Below are 26,847 nucleotides of genomic sequence, written 5' to 3' on the forward strand. Positions count from 1 at the left end.
GAACTATGTAAGATCAGACGTTTGTTTAAGATCTACCCAGTTAAACACAAATGTCACAAGGTAGGGAGTCAAAAATTGTTAGGACTAATAAGACAACATAGGGACAAACATGGAAATTCCTCATTGGATTAGGATAATTTCCCATGTACTGGTCATATCCCAACTTGTAGTAATGATGTGCTTACTATTCTACACCTGCTACCTGAAACACCTAAAGTCCAATGCCCAATCACATTTAAATATGCTCACAGCCCAGAACATGTTAGAGTTACATAAACGGAAGAAAAATAATCCATATGTAAGATTTTAGTTTTGAGGGGTCGGCAAATGCCTCGCCCTCAAGGTAGGGATATGTAGGATAGGGTGTACCTGTAGGATTTAGTAAACATTATTAAGATTCGATACAATTTCACATATTATAGTTATATAAAAATGGTTATGTTAAGATCCTAAAAGCCTGTATAAAATGGAGAATGGCTGAGAGCAAAGCAGCATGGGATTATGCCAACCTGACTAAAAACCTGTTTAAAATTACTGAAGTAATGGAATGTTGTGCTAAGTTTATGGAGACGAGGAATTCAGCAATATTATGCTTAAAGAGATAAAAACTAGAGAGATAGATAAGAGTTGGAGACGTCCTTCATTGGTCCAGCTATCGGATGGACCGACTGTTTTGTCAACATTCTAGGAAGTGTTCTGTGAAAAGTCAAGATCTGAGATAAGGGTACTTTGTAATGTAGAGAGAAGAAGTCAGAAGGATCAAACAAGGTCATAAGATGGGTAACGAGGGAGCAAGACTTTTTACCAGGTGTTAGAGGGTTTATTACTGCCACGTAGGCAAAATGAGAGGGAAAAGGGGTATAAAGGTACAGGTTTTGAACATCGAAAGCAGCGCACCGTGTAACCAGAGATTGATAGGAGCTTCGTTCAACAGAACACAGCAAGACCCCAAGGAAGCGCGCATGGGTCAACGAACACAGCAAGATACATCAGGAGACTTGCACCGCGCTCACTCGGAAGGAACACCAGAGTTTGAACGAACAGACTGTGACTATCTTCTTGTTAAGTACTACTTCTTTGTACTGGATTTTTAATGCTTAATAAACCTGTTTTACTGATACACAATATACCTGTACCCAGAGTGGTTTGTGTGGTCATGGACTGTTTTACTGATACACAATATACCTGTACCCAGAGTGGTTTGTGTAGTCACGGACTGTTTTACTGATACACAATATACCTGTACCTAGAGCGGTTTGTGTAGTCACGGACTGTTTTACTGATACACAATATACCTGGACCCAGAGTGGTTTGTGTAGTCATGGACTGTTTTACTGATACACAATATACCTGGACCCAGAGCGGTTTGTGTAGTCACGGACTGTTTTACTGACACACAATATACCTGTACCCAGAGTGGTTTGTGTAGTCACGGACTGTTTTACTGATACACAATATACCTGGACCCAGAGTGGTTTGTGTAGTCACGGACAAATTATTATAACAGCTTTTGAAAGCTACATCAGTCATCGGGAAAATGCTGGAATCCATTGTTAAGGAAGTGGTATCAAGTCACTTAGAAAATCATAACATGATTAGGCAGAGTCAACATGGTTTTATGAAAAGGAAATCGTGTTTGACAAATTTATTAGAGTTTTTTGAGGATGTAACTAGCAGGGTAGATAGAGGGGAACCAGTGGATGTAGTATATTTGGATTTCCAAAAGGCATTTGATAAGGTGCCACATAAAAGGTTATTACACAAGATTAGGGCTCATGGGGTTGGGGGTAATATAGTAGTTAACGGACTGAAAACAGAGAGTAGCGATAAACAGATCTTTTTCAGGTTGGCAGGCTGTATCTAGTGGGGTACTGCGTGGATCAGTGTTGGGGCCTCAGCTATTTACAATCTATACTAATGACCTTGATGAAGGGACCGAGTGTAATGTATCCAAGTTTGCTGATGATACAAAGCTAGGTGGGACAGTAAGCTGTGAGGAGCCTTTGGACCTTCTGCCAATCACCTTAAATCTGTGTCCTCTGGTTCTCGAGCCTTACACCAATGGGAACAGTTTCCCGCTATCTACTCTGTCCAGACCCCCTCACGATTTGGAACACCTCCATCAAATCTACCCTTAACCTTCTCTGTTCTAAGGAGAACAACCCCAGCTTCTCCAGTCTCTCCACATAACTGAAGTCCCTCATCCCTGGTACCATTCTGGTCAATCTCCCTGTGGTAAACCACTGTTTGTATTCCACTGTGTACATGCCTGGACATGCCTCGGCTGACTCCTCCCACAAGTCCTAGTACAAAGGTGACTGCTCCCCAGCCCTTTGTATCCTGGACCGGTCGACCATTCGAGGCAGACCTTCATTCTTTTGTTAATAAAAGCCTTTAGTTACTCTCTTAACTCTCAGTCTTTTATGAGTAATTGATAGCGCATCAATTTTATTAACAAAATTTTTATAATGGAGAAGATCCTCACACCAGCATGCCTGGACTTAGATCATCGGGAGGCGGACTCATCCACCAAGTTTACTCACTGGCTTAAGTGTTTCGAAAAATTCCTGATCGCCTCCGCTGCAACGGTCAAATCGGACGAGGACAAACTGGATGTCCTGACCTCCAAAGTGAACTACCGAGTGTACTCGGCCATCCAAGATGCGACCTCGTACGCGGACGCCATCAAGCTCCTCAAGGACCAGTACACGCGCCCAGTGAACGAAGTGTACACCCGGCACCTTCTGGGGAGTCGTAAACAACAACCTGGGGAATCAACCGTGGAATACCTTCAGGCACTGTCTGTGCTTGGCCGGGCCTGTGGTTGTAAGGATGTAAAGGCCGCCGTGTACACAGAGGAACTTATCCGGGACGCTTTTGTAGCGGGCCACAGGTCCAACTACACCCGACAGCGACTGTTGGAGCAGAGTGACCTCGATCTCAACAAGGCCTCTGAACTCGCACTTTCATTGGATGCAGCCTACCAGGGCATGGATGCCTACTCCTCTGCACCGTGGACGCCGCGGGGAATGACAGCCTGGGACACGGTAGGACCGTCTCATAGCGCCGTGCCACCCCAGCCACACCCCAGCAACGGCCCAACTACCGCAGCAGTGTCCCAAGGCCAGAAATGCTACTTCTGTTGCCAGGCAAAACACCCCAGAGCGCGCTGCCCGGCAAAAAACGCGACCTGCTCGGGCTGCGGGAAGAAGGGACACTACGCTAGCGTCTGCAGGGCCAAAGCCACCCCGAACCCCAGCAGCGCCGCGTGTGGGCCATGCGGGCCGCCATCTTGGGCCTCTCCGGCCATGTGCGAACCACCGGTACAGCAGCCATTTTGGATGCCTCCAGCCACATGGGGATCATGGACGCCGCCATCTTGGACGACAGCCGGAACGCAGCAGGCCCCCAACACCGCCTCATCTGATACCCGCAGCGACACACCGACCCCTACGCTGGCATCCGTTACACTGGACCAAGCGAGACCGCACCAGCTGGCCAGCTCCACAATGGACATTAAGGTAAATGGTCACGATACAATCAGCCTTTTTGACTCTGGGAGCACGGAGAGCTTCATCCACCCCGACACGGTGCGGCGTTGCTCTCTCCCAGTCCTGCCTGCGCACCAGCGGATTTCTATGGCCTCCGAGTCCCAGTCGGCGGACATCGGCGGCTACTGCATGGTGACACTCGTAGTAGACGGGACTGTGTACGATCATTTTAAACTCCTGATCCTGCCCGACCTCTGCGCTGCCGTCCTGCTGGGGTTAGATTTTCAGTGCCACCTTAAAAGTGTTACGATGGCGTACGGTGGACCCCTACCCCCACTCACAGTCCGCAGCCAGCAGCTTCCAAATTGCCCGCCGCGCACCAGGTGCAACCTCTCCACACTCAGAGTCACCCCCCCCCACTGTTTGCTAACCTCACCCCCGACTGTAAGCCCATCGCCACAAAGAGCAGGCGATACAGTGCCGGGGACAGGGTTTTCATTAAAACCGAAGTGGAGCGGCTCCTGAAGGAAGGGATTATTGAGGGCAGCACCAGCCCCTGGCGAGCCCAGGTTGTGGTCGTTAAGACTGGCGAGAAGCAGCGCCTGGTCATCGACTACAGCCAGACAATAAATCGCTACACCCTGCTGAACGCCTACCCACTCCCCCGCATAGCTGATATGGTCAACCAGATCACGCAGTACCGCGTCTTCTCGACCATTGACCTGAAATCAGCGTACCACCAGCTCCCCATCCGCCCTGAGGACCGCCAGTACACTGCCTTTGAGGCAAACGGCCGCCTCTATCACTTCCTTAGGGTTCCCTTTGGCGTCACCAACGGGGTCTCCGTCTTCCAAAGGGAGATGGACCGGATGGTAGATCAAAATGCGTTGCAGGCCACTTTCCCATATCTGGACAATGTGACCATCTGCGGCCGTGACTTGCAGGACCATGACGCAAACCTCGAAAAATTCCTCCGCACCGCCCAACTCCTAAACCTGACATATAACAAGGAGAAGTGCATATTCCGCACAAACCGCCTCGCCATCCTTGGCTGTGTTGTGGAACACGGAGTCATCGGCCCCGACCCCGACTGGATGCATCCCCTTATGGAACTCCCACTGCCCCACTGCCTCAAGGCCCTGAAGAGGTGCCGAGGGTTTTTCTCCTATTACGCCCAGTGGGTCCCCTACTATGCGGACAAGGCCCGTCCGCTGATCAAGTCCACCTCTTTTCCCTTGATGGCAGAGGCCCGCTTAGCCTTCCACCGTATCAAGGAGGACATTGCCAAAGCCACCATGCACGCAGTGGACGAATCCATCCCCTTCCAGGTGGAAAGCGATGCGTCCGACTTTGCCCTGGCCGCTACCCTCAATCAGGCAGGGAGACCCGTGGCCTTCTTTTCATGAACCCTCCAAGGCCCGGAGACCAGACACTCCGCTGTTGAGAAGGAGGCCCAGGCGATTGTGGAGGCTGTGCGTCATTGGAGGCACTACCTGGCCGGAAAACGATTTACCCTGCTCATTGACCAGCGTTCAGTTGCTTTTATGTTTAACAACAAGCAGAGGGGCAAAATCAAAAATGACAAGATCTTGAGGTGGAGAATCGAACTTTCCACCTACAACTACGAGATCTTGTACCGGCCCGGGAAGCTAAATGAACCCCCGGATGCGCTATCGCGTGGCACCTGCGCCAGCGCGCAGATCGATAGACTGCGGGCCCTCCACAATGACCTCTGCCACCCGGGGGTCACCAGGTTCTTCCACCTCATCAAGGCCCGCAACCTGCCTTACTCTATTGAGGAGGTCAGGACCATGACCAGGAACTGCCAAGTCTGCGCTGAGTGCAAACCGCACTTTTATAGACCAGACAGGGCCCACCTGATAAAAGCCACTCGCCCCTTCGAGCGCCTGAGCGTTGATTTTAAAGGGCCTCTCCCCTCCTCTGACCGCAATGTGTACTTCCTCAATATTATTGATGAGTACTCCCGTTTCCCGTTCGCCTTCCCCTGCCCGGACATGACCAGTGCCACGGTCATTAAATGTCTGAACGACCTCTTCACCCTGTTCGGCTTCCCCAGCTATATCCATAGCGACCGGGGCTCATCGTTTATGAGCGACGAACTCCATCAGTACCTGCTAACTAGGGGTATTGCCACAAGCAGGGCCACCAGTTACAACCCCCGGGGGAACGGACAGGTGGAAAGAGAAAATGCGACAGTTTGGAAGGCCGTCCTGCTAGCCTTAAAGTCTAGGGATCTTCCAACCTCCCGCTGGCAGGATGTGCTCCCCGATGCGCTCCACTCTATTCGGTCACTGCTCTGCACTGCCACTAACGCCACCCCTCATGAGAAAATGTTTGTCTTCCCAAGGAAGTCCACATCGGGGACATCGCTACCGCCATGGCTGACGTCCCCAGGGCCGGTCCTACTGAGAAGACACGTGAGGACCCATAAAACGGACCCCCTGGTCGAGAGGGTCGACCTCCTCCACGCCAACCCCCAGTATGCTTACATTGCATACCCGGACGGGCGGGAGGACACAGTCTCCATAAGAGACCTTGCACCCTCGGGGGCCGCAGTAACCCACTACTCACTACCACCCCCCCCCACGATCCGATATCCAGCCCCAGCAGAAGGCAGGCCTGGGCCCCGCGACCCGCTCGACATCTACGAGGACGACACGCCTGTGCCACAGCCTACACTGGACTCGACGCCGGAAGCTTCACTACCCCTGCCGTCGCCATGCCGATCACAGCGGCAGACAAGACCTCCGGAGAGACTCCAATACACTAACTTTTAATACACTTCACCCCGCCGGACTCAATTTTAAACAAGGGGTGAATGTGGTAAACCACTGTTTGTATTCCACTGTGTACATGCCTGGACATGCCTCAGCTGACTCCTCCCAGAAGTCCTAGTATAAAGGTGACTGCTCCCCAGCCCTTTGTATCCTGGACCGGTCGACCACTCGAGGCAGACCTTCATTCTTTTGTTAATAAAAGCCTTTAGTTACTCTCTTAACTCTCAGTCTTTTATGAGTAATTGATAGCGCATCACTCCCCTTAACCTTCTCTGCTCCAAGGAGAACAACCCCAGCTTCTCCAGTCTCTCCACATAACTGAAGCCCCTCATTCCTGGTACCATTGTGGTCAATCTCCCCTTAACCTTCTCTGCTCCAAGGAGAACAACCCCAGCTTCTCCAGTCTCTCCACAGAACTGAAGTCCCTCATTCCTGGTACCATACTGGTAAATCTTTTCTGCAGCCTCTCTAAGACATAGAAACACAGAGATAGGAACAGGAGTCGAGCCTGCTCCGCCATTCAATGAGATCATGGCTGATCTTCGTCTGAGATCATAGCTGATCTTACCAGTTCAGTACCCCGTCCCCGCCTTTTCTCCGTAACCCTTAATCCCCTTAGCCTTCAGAAATATATCCAATTCTCTCTTGAAAATATTTATTGAATTAGCCTTCACAGCCCTCTGTGGCAGGGAATTCCACAGGCTCACCACTCTTTGAGTGAAGAAATTCTTCCTCATCTCTGTTTTAAATGATTTGCCCGCTATTTTTAGACTGTGGCCCCTGGTTCTGTGCTCCCCGGCCATTGGAAACATTCTCTCTGAATTCAGCCTGTCCAGGCCTGCCATAATTTTATATGTTTCGATGAGATCCCCTCTCAATCTTCTAAACTCCAGTGAGTACAAGCCCAAACTATTTAATCTCTCTTCGTAGGTCATTCCCGCCATTCCAGGTATCAGCCTGGTGAATCGCCGTTGCACTCTTTCCATGGCAAGAACATCCTTCCACAGATGGGGCGACCAAAACTGTACACAATACTCCAGATGCGGTCTCACCAGCACCTTGTACAGCTGTAGTAAGGTATCCCTATTCCTATACTCGAACCCCCTTGATATAACATAGTAACATAGAGATAGGAACAGGAGTAGGCCATTCGGCCCTTCGAGCCTGCTCCGCCATTCAATGAGATCATGGCTGATCCTCGTCTGAGATCATAGCTGATCTTACCAGTTCAGTACCCCGTCCCCGCCTTTTCTCCGTAACCCTTAATCCCCTTAGCCTTCAGAAATATATCCAATTCTCTCTTGAAAATATTTATTGAATTAGCCTTCACAGCCCTCTGTGGCAGGGAATTCCACAGGCTCACCACTCTTTGAGTGAAGAAATTCTTCCTCATCTCTGTTTTAAATGATTTGCCCGCTATTTTTAGACTGTGGCCCCTGGTTCTGTGCTCCCTGGCCATTGGAAACATTCTCTCTGAATTCAGCCTGTCCAGGCCTGCCATAATTTTATATGTTTCGATGAGATCCCCTCTCAATCTTCTAAACTCCAGTGAGTACAAGCCCAAACTATTTAATCTCTCTTCGTAGGTCATTCCCGCCATTCCAGGTATCAGCCTGGTGAATCGCCGTTGCACTCTTTCCATGGCAAGAACATCCTTCCGCAGATGGGGCGACCAAAACTGTACACAATACTCCAGATGCGGTCTCACCAGCACCTTGTACAGCTGTAGTAAGGTATCCCTATTCCTATACTCGAACCCCCTTGATATGAAGGCCAACATACCATTTGCCTTCTTAATCGCCTGTTGCACCTGCATGCTCTCCTTCAGTGACTGGTGCACAAGAACACCCAGGTCCCTCTGCACTTCCCCATCTCCCAATCTATTGCCATTTAGATAATAATCTACCCTCCTGTTTTTACCCCCAAAGTGGATAACCTCGCATTTATCCACATTATAGTGCATCTGCCACGTATCCGCCCATTCCCCCAACCTGTCCAAATCGCACTGTAGCCTCCTGACATCCTCATCAGAGCCCACCCCTCCTCCTAGTTTAGTGTCGTCAGCGAATTTGGAAATATTGCATCCAATTCCCTGATCCAGATCATTTATATATATTGTGAACAGCTGGGGTCCCAGGACAGATCCTTGCGGCACCCCGCTGGTCACTGCCTGCCACTCTGAAAACGAGCCGTTTATTCCAACTCTCTGTTTTCTATCCGCCAGCCAGTTCTCTATCCACGTTAATACTTTGCCCCCAATCCCATGAGCCTTAATTTTGCATGACAATCTTTTGTGTGGAACCTTATCGAAGGCTTTCTGGAAGTCAAGGTACACCACATCCACTGGCTCTCCCCCATCTATTTTACCAGTTACTTCCTCAAAAAATTCCAGCAGATTAGTCAAACACGATTTACCCTTTGTAAATCCATGTTGACTCTGTCCGATCCTTTCCCCATTTGTCAAGTGCTCCGCTATTTTATCCTTAATAATGGACTCTAGCATTTTGCCCACAACCGATGTAAGGCTTACTGGTCTATAATTCCCTGCTTTCTCTCTACCCCCCTTTTTAAATATTGGGGTAACATTAGCTACCCTCCAATCCACGGGTACTGTTCCCGAGTCAATGGAGTTCCGGAAGATGATCCTTAGAGCATCTGCTATCTCCAGGGCCACCTCCTTAAGTACCCTAGGATGTAGTTTATCAGGCCCCGGGGATTTGTCGGCCTTCAGTCCCCTCAACTTACCCAACACCATATCCCTAGAGATACTAATTTCTGTCAGCTCCTCCCTCTCATTAGTCCCTATGTTTGCCGATATTCCTGGGAGGTTATTTGTGTCCTCCTTTGTGAATACAGAACCAAAGTATGAGTTTAATTGGTCTGCCATTTCCTTATTCTCCATTATATATTCTCCCGAATCGGACTGCAGGGGACCGACTTGGGATTTTACCAGTCTTTTCCTCCTGATATACCGATAAAAGCTTTTGCAGTCTGTCTTTATTTTTGCTGCAAGTTTACTTTCGTATTCTATTTTCCCCTTCCTCATTAATCCCTTTGTCCTCTTCTGCTGTATCCTGTACTGCCCCCAATCTTCCGGTCTGGTGCTTTTTTTTGCCAGTTGATATGCCCTTTTTTTTGATTTTATGCTGTCCCTAATTTCCCTCGTTATCCACGGTTGAGTCACCTTTTTAGGTTTATTTTTATGCCAAACCGGTATAAACATGTTCTGGAATTCTTCCATTCTATCTTTGAATGCTTGCCATTGTCTATCCACTGTCAATCCCCCCAGAAACACCACCCAATCAATCTTACCCAATTCCCGTCTCATACCCTCGTAATTCCCTTTATTTAAGTTCTGGACCTTAGTCTCTGATTCAATTTCCTCACTCTCCATCTCGACTGAGAGCTCGATCATATTATGATCGCTCTGACCCAAGGGGCCTCGTACAAGAAGATTGGTGATAAGTCCCTTCTCATTGCACAATACCCAGTCTAAAATGGCCTGATCTCGAGTCGGCTCCTCGACATATTGGTCCAGATAACCGTCCCGAAAACATTCCAGGAATTCCTCCTCCTCAGAATTTTTACTAATTTGGGTAGTCCAATCAATATGTAAATTAAAGTCACCCATGATGACAGCTGTGCTCTTATCGCACGCTTCTCTAATTTCCCTTTTTATGCCTTCCCTCACCTCCATATTACTATTTGGAGGCCTATATATCACACCCACTAACGTTTTTCTCCCCTTGCTATTTCTCATTTCTACCCATACAGATTCCGTTTCATCCGAGTTAATTTCTGTCAGCTCCTCCCTCTCATTAGTCCCTATGTTTGCCGATATTCCTGGGAGGTTATTTGTGTCCTCCTTTGTGAATACAGAACCAAAGTATGAGTTTAATTGGTCTGCCTTCACATCCTTCCTAAAGTGAACATAAGAACATAATAAATAGGAGCAGGAGTAGGCCAGTCGGCCCCTCGAGCCTACTCCACCATTCAATAAGATCATGGCTAAATCTTCTATCACTCAACATTCCACCCGAACCCATGTGATCACCGGGGAGAGGCGAAAAACCAGATAAAAAACCCAATGGCCAATTTGGGAGAAAAAAATCTGGGAAGTTCCTCTCCGACCCATCTAGGCGATCGAAACTCGTCCAGGAGATCACTCTGTCCCTATATTTTCTACAGTACTTACCTTCTGTAAAAGGTGATCTCCACCCCAGCCAGGAACAGGAATAGAACCATCTCCTGAAATCTAACATAATTAGAACACAAGAAGTAGGAGCAAAACCAGGCTACACGGCCCCTGGGCCCGCTACGCTACCCACAGGGTGATGACCGTTCCGAACCTAGACTCATGTCGAATTTCCTGCCCGCTCCCCATAACCCCTAATTCCCTTTACTTCTAAGAAACTGTCTATTTCTGTTTTAAATTTATTTAATGATGTAGCTTCTACAGCTTTCTGGGGCAGCAAATTCCACAGACCTACTACCCTCTGAGTGAAGAAGTTTCTCCTCATCTCAGTTTTGAAAGAGCAGCCCCTTATTCTAAGATTATGCCCCCAAGTTCTAGTTTCACCCATCATTGGGAACATCCTCACCGCATCCACCCAATCAAGCCCCTTCACAATCTTATATGTTTCAATAAGATCGCCTCTCATTCTTCTGAACTCCAATGAGTAGAGCCCAGTCTACTCAACCTCTCCTCATATGTCCACCACCTCATCCCCGGGATTAACCGAGTGAACCTTCTTTGTACTGACTCGAGAGCAAGTATGTCTTTTCTTAAGTATGGACACCAAAACTGTATGCAGTATTCCAGGTGCGGTCTCACCAATACCTTGTACAACTGCAACAATACCTCCCTGTTTTTATATTCTATCCCCCTAGCAATAAAAGCCAACATTCCATTGGCCTTCTTGATCACTTGCTGCACCTGCATACTAACTTTTTGAGTTTCGTGCACCAGGACCCCCAGATCCCTTTGTACTACAGTACTTTCCAGTTTCTTGCCATTAAGATAATAACTTGCTCTATGGTTTTTCCTGCCAAAGTGCATAACCTCACACTTTCCAGTATTGGCCCAGTAATTCCGGGCACAACGCGTGAGTACGGACGGGGTACTCTTGCGTGGGCCCGGAGGAATTGCCGGTTTTCAGCATGCACAGCGCATGCGCTGAAAACCGACATTTCCTGTCCTCTGACCCAAGGGGTTAAGAGGCAGAACGCGCGCGACTGCACAGGCAGCACGTGCGCAGTAAAATTCCTTTTTTTTTCCAGAGTTGCGCGCGTGTAAAGGCCTCCGGTCTTTACACATAGAAAAACAAGACGTAAGTATTTAGTTTTTCAGGTAAGTGGGCTTTTAGGTCAATGTAGAAATTTTTTTTCCACAGGTTTGTTATTTTTAAAGAATTTACAGGATGGTAAGTTTAGTTTTAGACCCTATTTTAAAAAAATTTATTTTTTTCAAAAAATTGATTAATTGTTTAAAACATTTTTTAAAACTTATTTATAGTTAATACAATCAGTGGGATGTTTTTTAAAATTTTATTTAAATTTAAAGTAGTGTTTTGGCAGCCCATACTTTTCATGAGTTTGACAGTTCTTACTGTCAAACTCATGAATGAGTTTCCCCTCCCCTGATTGGCTGCACAGTGCTCACCTGATCCCAGCCGGCACATCGCACTAACTACGCCGCTGGATCAGGTAAGCACATCGCGCCGACATCTGAACCGGGCCAGTGACAGGAAATGCGAGCAGACTTCAGATGTCGGCGCGCAGGGTGAGTGCAGATCGGGGGCTTGCACGCGCGGCAAGCCCCCGATCCTAATTTCAGGGCCACTGTATTCCATCTGCCAAATCTCTGCCCATGTACTTAGCCTGTCTATGTCCCTTTGCAGGTTTTTTATGTCCTCCTCACTCACTACTTTCCTTCCCATCTTTGTATCATCTGCAAACTTTGATATGTTACATTCGGTCCCCTCCTCCAAATCGTTAATATAGATTGTAAATAGTTGGGGACCCAGCACTGACCCCTGCGGAACACCACTAGTTACTGATTGCCAGTCTGAGAATGAACCATTTATCCCAACTCTCTGCTTTCTGTTCGATAGCCAATCCTCCACCCATGCCAGAATATTACCCCAATCCCGTGATTTTTTATCTTGAGCAATAATCTTTTGTGTGGCACCTTGGCAAATGCCTTTTGGAAGTCTAAATACACTATGTCCACTGGTTCCCCTTTATCCACCCTGTATGTTACTTCCTCAAAGCACTCAAGCAAATTTGTCAAACATGACTTCCCCTTCATAAAACCATGCTGAGTTTGTCCTATTAAATTATGTTTATCCAAATGTTCCGTTACTGTCTCCTTAATAATGGACTTTAAAATTTTACCAACCACAGATGTTAGGCTAACAGGTCTATAGTTTCCAGCCTTCTGCCTACTACCCTTTTTAAATAAGGGTGTTACATTAGCAGTTTTCCAATCTGCCGTGACCTTTGCTGAGTCCAGGGAGTTTTGGAAAATTATTACCAATGCATCCACAATCCCTACCGTCACTTCCCTCAAGATCCTAGGATGTAAGCCATCAGGTCCAGGGGATTTATCCGCCTTGAGTCCCATTATTTTACCAAGTACCACTTCCTTAGTGATTTTAATTGTATTTAGCTCCTCCCCCCCTAGAGCCCCCTGTTTGTCTAGTGTTGGGATATTCTTAGTGTCCTCTACCGTAAAGACTGATACAAAATAATTGTTCAGCATTTTTGCCATCTCCATGTTTCCCACCATTAATTTTCCGGTCTCATCCTCTAAGGGACGAACATTTACTTTAGCCACCCTTTTTCTTTTTATATAACTATAGAAACTTTTGCTATCTGTTTTTATATTTTTTGCTAATTTACTTTCATAATCTATCTTCTCTTTCTTAATCAATCTTTTAGTTAGTTTTTGCTGTCTTTTAAAGACTTCCCAATCTTCTATCCTCCCACTAGATTTGGCTACCTTATATGCCCTTGTTTTTAGTCGGATACTATCCTTAATTACTTTACTTAGCCACGGATGGCTATCTTTTCTTTTACACCCTTTTTTCCTCAGTGGAATATATATTTTTTGGAAGTTATAAAATAACTCCTTAAATGTACACCACTGATCATGTACCGTCTTACCCTTTAATCTATTTTCCCAGTCCACTCTAATCAATTCCGCTCTCATACCTTCATAGTCTCCTTTATTCAAGCTCAGCACGCTTGTTTGAGATCCAACCTTCTCACCCTCTAATTGAATATGGAATTCAACCATGTTATGGTCACTCATTCCAAGGGGATCCTTTACTAGGACATTTTTAATTAATGCTGTCTCATTACACAGGACCAAATCTAAGGTTGCTTGCCCCCTGGTCGGTTCAGTTACATACTGCTCAAGAAACCCATCCCTAATACACTCAATGAACTCATCCTCAAGGCTGCCCTGCCCAATTTGATTTGTCCAGTTAATATGATAGTTAAAATCCCCCATAATTATAGCTGTTCCCTTATTACAAGCCTCAACTATTTCCTGATTGATACTCCATCCAACAGAGTTGCAACTGTTCGGAGGCCTATAGACTACGCCCACTAGTGTTTTTTTCCCCTTATTATTCCTTATCTCCACCCAAACTGTTTCACTATCCTGATCCTTTCACCCAATATCATTTCTCTGTATTACAGTGATTCCTTCCTTTATTAACATAGCCACCCCACCTCCCCTTCCTTCCTGCCTGTCCTTCCTGATTGTTAAATAACCTGGTATATTTAATTCCCAGTCATGGTCACCCTGCAGCCATGTTTCTGTAATGGCCACAAGATCATACCCATATGTAGTTATTTGTGCCGTTAACTCCTCCATTTTGTTACGAATGCTACGTGCATTCAGATAGAGAACTTTCAAATATTTTTTGGAAGTTGTAAAATAACTCCTTAAATGTTCCTGCTTTTTTCCCTTTTACTACTTTACCTTTTACTCCATACCTTCTGTCCCTTCCTGACATGCTCTGTTTTTTAATTCCCCCACTGCTACCTAAGTCTATGACCTTCTCCGTAGTCATTTTTATTATTTTCTCTCTTGAAACCTCCCCCCCACTAATTAGTTTAAAGCCCTCTCTACAGCCCTAGTTATTCAATTCACCAGGATTCTAGTCCCAGCACTGGCCAAGTGAAGTCCGTCCCAACGGAACAGCTCCCTCCTGTCCCAGTACTGATGCCAGTGTCCCAGGAAGCAAAACCCATTTTTCCCACACCAGTCTTGGAGCCACGCATTTAACTCTCTGATTTTATTTACCCTAGCCAAATTTGCTCGTGGCTCAGGTAATAATCCAGAGATTATTACCCTTGAGGCTCTGTTTTTTAATTTGACCCCTAGCTGTTCATACTCCTTTAACAGAACCTTCCTTGTCCTATCTACGTCGTTTGTACCAACATGGACCACGACAACTGGATCCTCCCCCTCCCACTCCAAGTTTCTTTCCAGCCCAGAAGAGATGTCCTTAACCCTCGCACCAGGCAGACAACACAGCCTTCGGGACTCCCGCTCTTGACTGCAGAGAACCCTATCTATCCCCCTAATGATACTATCCCCTACCACTACAACATTTCTTTTTACTCCCCCCACTTGAATGGCCCCCTGTTCCATGGTGCTGTGGCCAGGTTGCTTATCCTCCCTGCAGTTCCCGCTCCCACCCTCACAGGGAGAAAGAATCTCAAAACTGTTTGACAAGAGCAAGGGCTGCGGCTCCTTCAACACTACCTCCTGGATCTCTGTACCTGCCTCCCTCATAGTCACACTGTCCTGTCCCTGACCACGGACTACATCTGAATTAATTAATTTCATAGGTGTGACTACCTCCTGAAACATAGGCCTAGAAATTGAGTGCCCTTAGCGCCGATTTTGCGGCGCTAGAGGGCCTAGCGCTGCATTTGGCGCCGGCGCCAAAATTGCCTGGGGCCCTTACGCCGCGGTAGACCGGTAGCGCTGCGCCGGCACCGATGACATCATCGGTGTGCGCAGCGTCCCGGTTGCCATGCCGACGGGCCCCAGCGCCGAAATTCAGTTGCGGCCGCCTCGCCCGTGACAGCCGCAACTAAGACTCTGGCAACAGAGTCTTACGAGTCTTTGCGCCGGCGCATTAAAGGCCCCGTGGCGGCCGGCCGCTTTCCCGCCGGCCGCCTGGCCGCAGCTCCCTCCCCGGACTTCCCCCCCCCCCCCGGAACAGAAGCAAGCCTGGCACTTGTCCGAGGTGCCGGGCTCATTTTTTAAAAGATTTTCGCGGGCCGCGATCGGGTGCAGGCAGCTCCTCCTTAAGGGAAGGAGGAGGCCTGCACTTCCCGAGCCTGCCGCACCGCATCGGGTGCCGCAGCGCCGGAATTGCGGCGCGAAACGGCAGTTAGCGCCGATTTACCGCCGCAAAGACCCTTCAGTAGCGCCGGCAGCCGTTTGGGCGCGGCCCTGCTGAATTTTTGGCGCGCGCAGGGGGACTTAGCGCCGGCACTAACTTCCGGCGCTAAAGCCCTGGCTAAGCCAAAACTCAATTTCTAGGCCATAGAGTCCAGGAACTTCTCCCCCTCCCTGATGTGTCGCAGTGTCTGAAGCTCGGTCTCAAGCACCTCAATACGGAGCTGGAGTTCCTCTAGCAGCAAACACTTGTCGCAGATGTAATCACCGTGAGCATCAATGGGGTCCACCGGCTCCCACATCTCGCAACAGTAACACATCGCCTGCTCCATTCTATATAATTAATTAAATTTCTTAATATTAGTTATGAAGACCCTGCCCAGATATAGATGATAATATCACACCACTATTCAATAGGACTTACCAACTTAAAGGTATAAAAGAGAAGGAAGAGAACCAACCAACCAGCTGATCACCAACCTTCTCTTTGAATGCTGTCTGTGGGGCCTGTTTGGTTGATTCATCTCGCTGCTCTGCTTCCGCAGTGCTGTCTAAGCCTGGGAGTAGGGAACAGAACAGAGCAAAAACACCCGCTCACCTCCCACTTGCCCGAACTCTCCCACTTAGAAACTCTCACTCCACTCAATGCACCGCACACTGTGCAGCCGCACTAGCCCTGCCCCTTTTATACCCGGATTCTACTTCTGGTTTAAGCTCCACAGCAGCTTAATTTACACTAAAAAATTAAACTCACTTGAAATAATTAACTTTTTAGCACACTAAAATTCACAAAATACACTTAAATGACTTTTTCTCCCACTTACCACACTCTCTCTCCACTCAAATACCACAGCACTCTGCAGTGCTCAGAATTGGACACAATAAGAAAGAAAGATAGACTTGCATTTATAATAACATAAGAAATAGGAGCAGGAGTTGGCCATTCGGCCCTTCGAGCCTGCCCCGCCATTCAGTGAGATCTTGGCTGATCTTCTGCCTCAACTCCATTCACCGGCCCTATCGCCATATCCCTTGGTGCCCTTACTAGTCAGAAATCTATCGACTTCTGTTTTGAATATACCCAATGACTGAGCCTCCACAGCCCTCTGGGGTCGAGAATTCCAAAGATTCACCACCCTCTGTGTGAAGAAATTTCTTCTCATCTCAGTCCTGAATGGCCTACCCTTTATCCTGAGGCTGTGGCCCCTGGTTCTAGACTCCCCAGCCAAGGGAAACATTCTCCCAGCATCCACCCTATCAAGCCCTGTAATAATTGTGTATGCTTCAATGAGATCCCCTCTCATTCTTCTGAAATCAAGAGAATACAGGTCTAGTTTACTCAATCTCTTCTCATACAACAGTCCTGCCATCCCAGGAATCAATCTTGTGAACCTTCGTTGCACTCCTTCTGTGGCAAGTATATCCTTCCTTAGGTAAGGAGACAAAAATTGTACACAGTACTCCAGGTGTGGTCTCACCAAGGCCCTATATAATTGGAGGCAGTGTTGGTGGTAACTCTCCAGTGCTTTGAGGTGCACTGGAGAGGTACCATGAACGCTGCCTCCACAAGATCCTGCAAATTTATTGGCAGGATAGGCGCACCAACGTCAGTGTTCTCGCTCAGGCCAACATCCCCAGCATCGAGGCTTTGACCACGCTTGATCAGCTCCGATGGACGGGTCACATTGTCCACATGCCCGATACGAGACTCCCAAAACAAGCGCTCTACTCGGAGCTCCGGCACGGCAAGAGAGCCCCAGGTGGGCAAAGGAAACGCTTCAAGGACACCCTCAAAGCCTCCTTGAAAAGGTGCAACATCCCCACCGACACCTGGGAATCCCTGGCCCAAGACCACACAAAGTGGAGAAGCATCCGGGAAGGCGCCGAACACCTCGAGTCACTTCGCCGGGAGCAAGGGGAAGCCAAACACAAGGAGCGCACGTCAACCCAAGCACCCCACCCACCTGCCCCTTCAACCACCATCTGCCCCACCTGTGACAGAGACTGTAGGTCCCGCATTGGACTCATCAGACACCTAAGAACTCGTTTTTAATGTGTAGGCAAGTCATCCTCGGTTCCGAGGGACTGCCTAAGAAGAAGATATAATTGGAGTAAGACTTCTTTACTCCTGTACTCAAATCATTTTGTAATGAAGGCCAGCATACCATTTGCCTTCTTAACCGCCTTTCATGACCACCGGACGTCCCAAAGCACTTTACAGCCAATGAAGTACTTTTTGAAGTGTAGTCACTGTTGTAATGTGGAAAACGTGGCAGCCAATTTGCGCACAGCAAGCTCCCACAAACAGCAATGTGATAATGACCAGATAATCTGCTTTTTCATCATGTTGATTGAGGGATAAATATTGGGCTCAAAATACCGGGGATAACATCTTCGAAATAGCACCACGGGATCTTTCACGCCCACCTGAGGGGGCAGACGGGGGCCTCGGTTTAATGTCTCATCTGTAAGACCACTTATCCGACACTGCAGCGCTCCTTCATTACTGCCCCTCTGACAATGCGGCTCTCCCACAGCATTGCTTCCCCCGACCGTGCGGTGCTCCCGCACTACTGGCCCTCCGATGGAGCAGCGCTCCCTGAGCACTGCCCCTCCGACAGTGCGGCACTCCCTCAGTACTGCCCCTCCGACAGTGCGGCGCTCCCTCAGTACTTACCCTCCGACAATGCGGTGTTCCCTGAGCACTGCCCCTCCAACAGTGCGGCACTCCCTCAGTACTGCCCCTCCAACAGTGCGGCGCTCCCTCAGTACTGACCATCCGACAGTGCGTCGTTCCCTCAGTACTGCCCCTCCGACAGTGCGGGGCTCCCTCAGTACTGCCCCTCCGACAGTGCGGCGCTCCATCAGTACTGCCCCTCTAACAGTGCGGTGCTCCCTCAGTACTGCCCCTCCCACAGTGCGGCGCTCCCTCAGTGCTGCCCATCCAACAGTGCGGCGCTCCATCAGTACTGCCCCTCCAACAGTGCGGCGCTCCCTCAGTACTGCCCCTCCGACAGTGCGGCGCTCCCTCCGTACTGCCTCTCCGACAGTGCGGCGTTCCCTCAGTACTGCCCCTCCGACAGTGCGGCGCTCCCTCAGTACTGCCCTTCCCACTGTGCGGCACTCCCTCAGTACTGCCCCTCCGACAGTGCGGCGCTCCCTCAGTGCTGCCCCTCCGACAGTGCGAGGCTCCCTCAGTACTGACCCTCCGACAGTGCGGCGCTCCCTCAGTACTGACCATTCGACAGTGTGGCGCTCCCTCAGTACTGCCCCTCCGACAGTGCGGCGCTCCCTCAGTACTGCCCCTCTGACAGTGCGGCGTTCCCTCAGTACTGCCCCTCCGACAGTGCGATGTTCCCTCAGTACTGCCCCTCCGACAGTGCGGCACTCCCTCAGTACTGCCCCTCCGACACAGTGCGGCGTTCCCTCAATACTGCCCCTCCGACAGTGCGGCGTTCCCTCAGTACTGCCCCTCCAACAGTGCGGCGCTCCCTCAGTACTGCCCCTCCGACAGTGTGGTGCTCCCTCAGTACTGCCTGACAGTGCGGCGCTCCCTCAGTACTGCCCCTCCGACAGTGCAGCGCTCCCTCAGTACTGCCCCTCCGACAGTGCGACGTTCCCTCAGTATTGCCTCTCTAACAGTGTGCTGCTCCCTCTGTATTCCCCCTCCGACAGTGCGGCGTTCCCTCAGTACTGCCCCTCCAACAGTGCGGCACTCCCTCAGCACTGCCCCTCTGACAGTACGGCGCTCCCTCAGCACCGCACTGGAGTGTCAGCCTCGCTTTATATGCTCAAGTCCCTGGAGCAGGATTTGAACCCACAACCTTCTGACTCTGCTATCCACTGAGCCACAGCTGACTCCAGTCTTTTATACAGTTTTTTCATAACTTCCTTGCTTTTTGCACTCTACGCCTCTCCAAAAGCAAGGGAACTTATGATGAATTGTTAAGCAGTTTTTTTTTTGCAGAGTGACCAAGGCTGTCTGTAGGAAACAATTTTGCATTTGAAAGAAGCTTGTAATGTGAAGCTTGTGCCCCTTTGCCAGGCCCGCTGCCTGCGGCCCCTCTCCCAGATTCCAGCCCCAGCTCTGTGCTGACTGAGCTGCTCTCACCTGGGGACAGCGCGTCACAATCGGCCCCAGCGCACCTGAGCTGGAGAGGAGGCCCCGCCCCCTTGCCGCGCCACCATTGGTTGGAGGACCAGGCCCGCCCAGTTCAGTCCTCCCATCTCAGCCCTCTTCCTATTGGTCAGCACTCCCGTCAGTCAGAATCACATTGCTCCGGCTCACTCCGCCCCCCCCCCCGCGCGGCTCAATCCGCTCCGTTTGGCGTCCGCGGAGGTCTCGCCCACCCGCCCGACTCTCAGGTTTGGTTTTTCTCGTATTTTACTTTATAATCTCGCTCTCTGCTCCCCCCTCAACTTGATTTAAATCGATTCCCAAACACTTGACTTTACCCCGGCCGCTGATTCCGCCACTTCCCCGTATCCGGCCTTCTGTTCGCTCCCCGGAGGCCCCGCGCAGGCGCACTGGCAGCCTAGTTTTGTGGTGAGGGTGCCGAATGAGCAGGCGCGGCCCCGCCTCTCCACATTTAAAGGGACACCCACCCCCTCCACATTTAAAGGGACGCCCACCCCCTCCACATTTAAAGGGACGCCCACCCCCTCCACATTTAAAGGGACTCCATCCCCCCTCCACATTTAAAGGGACACCCACCCCCTCCACATTTAAATGGACTCCCTGCCCCCTCTCCTGTTTTTTAAAAAAAATTCATTGATGTGATGTGGGCGTCGCTGCCTGCATTTAGTGCTGAAAGGGTTAAAAGCAAATCCTTTCAGTGTTTAAAATGCAGGGCAAACAAATTAAAGAGAGAGGGGTCATGTGCGAGATCACGAAGAGCTGAGGAGAAGCCAGGTGACGATAAAATGTCTGCCCAGCTCAAGCACTTTATACAATGGAGCCTTACAAGAATAAGATAAGGCATAGCCACCAAGCTACACACAACTAATGCTGAACTGTGAGAAAGATTTAATAAAATCAGCTAAACTTAAAGTAGTAACATAAAGAAACAAAATGGCTTGTGTAGATTATTAAAGAAGCCTCAGCCTAGCAAATATGGTCTGGCAGCCTGTAGAACCAGACGTCATAATCCAGGTGGCAGAGATAAGAAATAGAACAGAAAGAATGGGCTCAGTTACAAACGAGTTGTTGATACTGTAACCTATGACCTGCAGCCCAGTATTGCAGACCAAGAAGGGTCACGAGGGCCTAACCGCCAGAATCATTGCAGGGGAGGATTAATTAGCTATTGTATTGAAGGGGTTAAATTGAACCCTCTCAGAAATCGGACAGCCGAGGTGACCACTACTTAAGTGATGCCAGCAAAATTAAACTCAGAACAAAGGAGTGGGGTCATGTGAAAGCGAATAAGATAAGAAATATCACAATAAAAATTGACTTATGTAAAAAGGCAAAACTAAACAAAGAACAATGTGAGAAGCTTCGAAAAACCAAGATAAGACGCAGTTGTGGGACCAGACAGAATATGTGCGTTTTGCGTAAACGATAAGGAATATGCTGCTTTAGCTAAAAATTGTAGACACAGCAGAATATAGGGGTCATGGGAATTTGACCTGTGACCAAAGGCATAGTAAGATGTAACGAACCTTTACTAATACTGAAAAGAATCCATATGTGATCAGGTGATTATTGTAATACAATGTGATCAGGTGATTATTGTAATACAATGTGATTGGATGAAAATAGAATAAAAAGCTGTATCAACCAAGAGAGAACGAGAAGGTGCTCGCACAGACTGCGGGGTCTGAGACTCTTCTCCCAGAGCTCTGATAATAAACTGCATCTTTTTACTTTTACACGGTCTAGATGTGAATTTATTTTCACCACAACAAATTGGCGCTGTGAGCAGGGTACTTCGGAGCTGGAAGACCGCCTGCACCAGTGAACGGGGCGAGTCGTCAAATCTTGACCGTCCAGAAATAGGATCACTCAGAAGGGCGGTGTGACAGTGACGCAGTACCAAAAGAATCTGGTATCCGTGACGGGTGAGAGATGCAGTTTAAATAGTGGATAAGTCTAAATAAGTGGTTAAGTTGATTGACATCGGATGTGTTATTTTGGAATGTAAATGTCTCGAGGACCCATACTGAGCCGGAATTAAGAGGGCAATTGGGCCCCACGTGAAGGCCAGAGTTAGTTGGGAATCCGAGACAGACTAAAAGTCTCTCTGTTGTATTGCATGACGCGACGCATGGTAATAATGTATTAATGACTACAAGTGAAATAATCACCTCTGAGAGCGAGATAGTTACAAGTCAGGACCGCCATCACTAGTGGTGGATGATAGGTAGACCTCTGAGAACGAGTTACTAGGGAGGACCGGAACGCGGTAGACTAGTATCAAAAATAATACATTATGACAGAAGGCGGAGGCCCAGATTGGGGACCGCTGGGATCATTGAGTCGGCTCTATGCTGACGATCAGAAAGGTTTGATAGATAAGATGAAAAAGGATGGATGGGATCCGTCTAAGGTACCAGTGTACCAACGAGAATGGTGGGAGACACAAAAGGGAAGTAAGACAAAGAAAGCGGGAGTTATATTGGTTCACCAATTAGTAACGGTCATTCACAAGACCGAGGAAATTAAAACGAAAATCTACAGGAGCAGGTGACAAAATTAGAGAAAAAAAGACGGGCAAAACTAAAGGATAAACAAGGAGAAAGAAGATAGGGACACCGATGGAAAAAGAGAAACTTAAAGTTTTACTGACATGGAAGTTATTAACATTTGTGCTGAGACAAATAAAACACAAGATTTTCTGAGTGAAATGAACCTTAAAAAATGCTGGAATGCGGTTGCTATGGTGAAATCTTCTGAAGCAGTTTGATTTGATAAGAAAATATGACGTAATTTACTGTTTTCTGCAAGAATGTGCTATTTTGTTTTGTTTGTTCATAGTTTTACAAAAGGTAAGCTTCTGCCTTAAAGTTACAGTTACCAATGTGCTTGGAAGAAAATTAATTTGAATGTTTACAAGATCTGGATTAAATTGGAGTAATGAGGTTAATTAACCTATTAAAACCAGACTTTCATTGTGGCCACGGTGAAATTTTGGTTGGTGTAAATTTGTGTAGACCGCATTGAATAAGATAACTCCGCTCCGCAAGAACATCCGATAGTTGCAGAGTTCCTTACAAAGACTTACTTAGCTTGTGAACTTTGCTCAATCCCGTCTTTCTTCACTGTCCATATTACCTCCGTGTTCGTGTTTAGTTAAAGTGTGAAAACACAACTGTCTTTCGATCAGGAAAGTTCTTTTTTTTTTATTTACGTGAATTGACGCAGTTGCGTGCATTTGATAATGTTTTGCTCCACCTTCTTAAAAACCTGCAAAGGAGTTAACCCTTTCCACTGACAGCTGTTTAAGTTCAGCAAGCAACAACTTTAGTATGAAATCTAAAGATATTGGACATTATTAAATTTAAGTTTCTTAATTTTAAGTTATTATTTCACCACAGTGACAGAGGGAAAATTAAGATTTGATAAATTAACCCCTTGGGCTCTAAGCAGAGTCACAATGGATTCCCTTCTTTTGTTATATGGAAGTTACCTTGTAAACTAATTGCAGCACTTCTGTCTCTAATGTTAAAAACACTGTGTAAGCTACCGAGCCTGAGAATCACTTGTTTCTGAAATTGGAAATGGAAGATAAATTGATAGAGATGAAATTGAACATTGACAAAACCTGTCAGTTCAATTGTACTGCTATTTGGATTTTGGGATAATTTTGAAATGACAAAATGGACTCAGGCACTATATATTTGGTTATTTTTGGGAAAATAAAAGATCCTCTAAAAATAATGATAATAAAATGTGTTAATAACTTGGATCAAGTGAGAACGTTTGATCTATGTTTTCTATCTTAAATATTGTACTGGACAGTAAAGTTTTTCCAGGACTCATGAATGAGACATGAATGGTAATTAAAGGAAAGTGATTGAGAGTGTAAGATTGAAACAGGAGAATTACACTACTGAATGGGAATTTTCAAAACTTTCTAGTGAAAGTCAGGAAAGTGTAGTTAAGAATAGTAAATTGATAGCTTTCTCTTGGAGACATTTGTGTCCCAGCCTTTAATGAACTTTTAAGAAACTGAATTTGATAATCTGGCCACTACCCAAGACATCGGGACCATGCAGAGGAAGATGAGCAAAGATCTCCAGGTGACTACAATCTTTTGATAAGATACCTGAAAGCCCGAGAAAGGCTTGTATCGAATGGCATGTGTGGCATGATAGTGAGATACCGGTATGAGTGTGCAAATGTGATTTGTTACATATGAGGTCATTGCCATCCAGGAATGTGTGGTGAATTTACACTGAAGAACGGGTCTCAGACATGCTCAGTTACTTGACAACAGCAAAACATGAAATGGTTAATGTGGCTCAGGAGAGCGAGACAACTTTTAAAGCATTGACACATACTCCATCGAGAAACTATCTAATTAATGAAACAATCAGAATAGAGCTAAACACACGGGTACCTGTTAGAGGGATTAAAGTTGAAGTGGAGAGTTACATGGGATCTGGATTGGTACAATCGAGGGCTGAGGAGAAATCATGATTAGTAAGAATTATCCACAAGATGGATACGAGCAAAAGAGAGATCTGGAGAATCTTTTAAATCCATGATTTGTTGATTAGATGTTGAACTGTAATGTATTTGATATGATTGTAAGACTGAATTTAACTGTGACTGTAATAATTGTGTTTTGTAGGTAACAGAGCGTGGGAAAAACCAGTACCAATCCAGTATGAGGTGATTTTAGTGGTGCCTCCTGTGTCACTACTACTGCAATTACCATGCTTTACGGGTCTAACAGGACCTGTCCCATCAACCAACACGTTTTTAAGTATGAGCTACACAATTATGTGGCACAATTTGGATACTCAGATATGACATTCCCCTGTTGTTTGTGGGTTTCAGTGAGCTCATGATGCGACTGAACTCCTCCCTAAAGCATTTTTATGTTTTGGAGCAAGACAACTCGAGAATAGATATTGAAATTGACAGCATAGGGGACAACTCACATTGATGGGATATTGGGCTTAATACATCAGCACACCCTTAGGTTCGTATTATTTCACATGCTCTGGTAGTTATCCAACTTGTAATGATAGTGTATTGAATATATGTAACGTGTGTAGTAAGACTTTGATACATAAGCCAATTGGGTACTCATGCCCATGACTGACAAGCACTAACAAATTAATTGAGCACACCAAAAGAGAAGATCTGAAGCAATGTAGAGGAGACCCCAGGTGGGGTAACATCAGGAAAGATAGAAGAAACAGAGGATATCCCAGGCGGGGCAGAATTGGAACACCGGAACAGTGAATTGAATTTGAGTAAGGGGTCAGAGGTTGCTCCTTCTCCTCAAAGGAATGGACTGTAAGGAAGGGAGAAATCTTCAAGACTCCCTACTAACTAACGCCCAAGTTGAGAGAGCAATAGGAGCTGGCTAGATTAGTCAAGAGCCGATTGTGAGAAGTCAATAAGGATATTTCCTTCTCAAAAAAGGGAATTGTAAGAAATAGCTGTTAGATTCAAAGATGGGTTTTATCAAGCATCAAAAGATGGTAAAATGCAAGAAACAGGGAGGATAGCACCTGCTAGATAACAAGGAGCCACAAAACCCCAGGGAAAGGTTGGTGGAGTTGGCTTTTTGGAGGATCTTGGAGTTCATATCTGACGCATGGACTTATAATTGTTATTATAGTTGTAGTATTATTTTGTGTCATGATGACGGTTTTGAATGCATGTTGTATGGCAGCTGTGTCCCGAATAGTGCCGGTTGCTATAGTTGATATAATCGATATTGAGCCAGAAACCGAACAGTTAATGCGGGATAATGAATTGATAGAGATAGGAACATACATGTAAAGTTCTTTGGTCATTTGCACAGACTACAACGCCTAGCACAAAAAGATAGACAGAGGGGAAAGACGATCTTAGGTACTAAGTTTAAGCCATCAGTATAGGAGTAATCCCGGGGATGGTAAAAGTGGAAGAGAAGTTGGTATCCCTAGCCAAAATCTAAATTTGGTGTGGGACCAACAGGAGGGACTGAAGGGGTTAAAATTAACCCTCTCAGAATAACAACTTTCTTTTATGAAAAAGACTTTCTTATGTGAAAAAGACTTTCGTGCTACTTTCGCTAGTTTTGCACAAAGGACAGTGTGCAGAGAAACTTTGCAAAACAGAGATAAGACGCAGCTGTGGGACAAGACAGAATGTGTGTTAAGCGACAAGAAATGTGCTGCTTTAGCTAAAAATTGTAGACACAGCAGAATATAGGGGTCATGAGAATTTGACCTGTGACCAAAGGCAGAGTAAGATGTAACTAACCTTTACTAATGCTGAAAAGAATCCATATGTGATCAGGTGATTATTGTAATACAATGTGATCAGGTGATTATTGTAATACAATGTGATTGGATGAAAATAGAATAAAAAGCTGTACCAACCAAGAGAGAACGAGAAGGTGCTCGCACAGACCGTGGGGTCTGAGACTCTTCTCCCAGAGCTCTGATAATAAACTGCATCACCTCCTGACTCCCCAAAGCCTTTCCACCATCTAAAAGGCACAAGTCAGGAGTGTGATGGAATACTCTCCACTTGCCTGGATGAGTGCAGCTCCAACAACACTCAAGAAGCTCGACACCACCCAAGACAAAGCAGCCCGCTTGATTGGCATCCCATCCACCACCTTAAACATTCACTCCCTCCACCACTGGCGTACCGTGGCTGCAGTGTGTACCATCTACAAGATGTACAGCAGCAACTCGCCAAGGCTTCTTCGGCAGCACCTCCCAAACCGACAACCTCTTCTACCTGGAAGGACAAGGACAGCAGGTGCATGGGAACACCTGATAGAATACATAGATCCCTGAAGGCAGCAGGACAGGCAAAAAAGGTGGTTAAAAAGGCTTATGGGATACTTGCCTTCATTAGCCGAGGCATAGAATATAAGAGCAGGGAGGTGATGATGGAGCTGCACAAAACGCTAGTTAGGCCACAGCTGGAATACTGTGCAGTTCTGCTCGCCAC

This window comes from Somniosus microcephalus, unplaced genomic scaffold (assembly GCF_052327205.1).
Source record: "Somniosus microcephalus isolate GS21.2 unplaced genomic scaffold, FLI_Smic_1.0 scaffold552, whole genome shotgun sequence".
NCBI classification, from domain to species: Eukaryota; Metazoa; Chordata; class Chondrichthyes; order Squaliformes; family Somniosidae; genus Somniosus; species Somniosus microcephalus.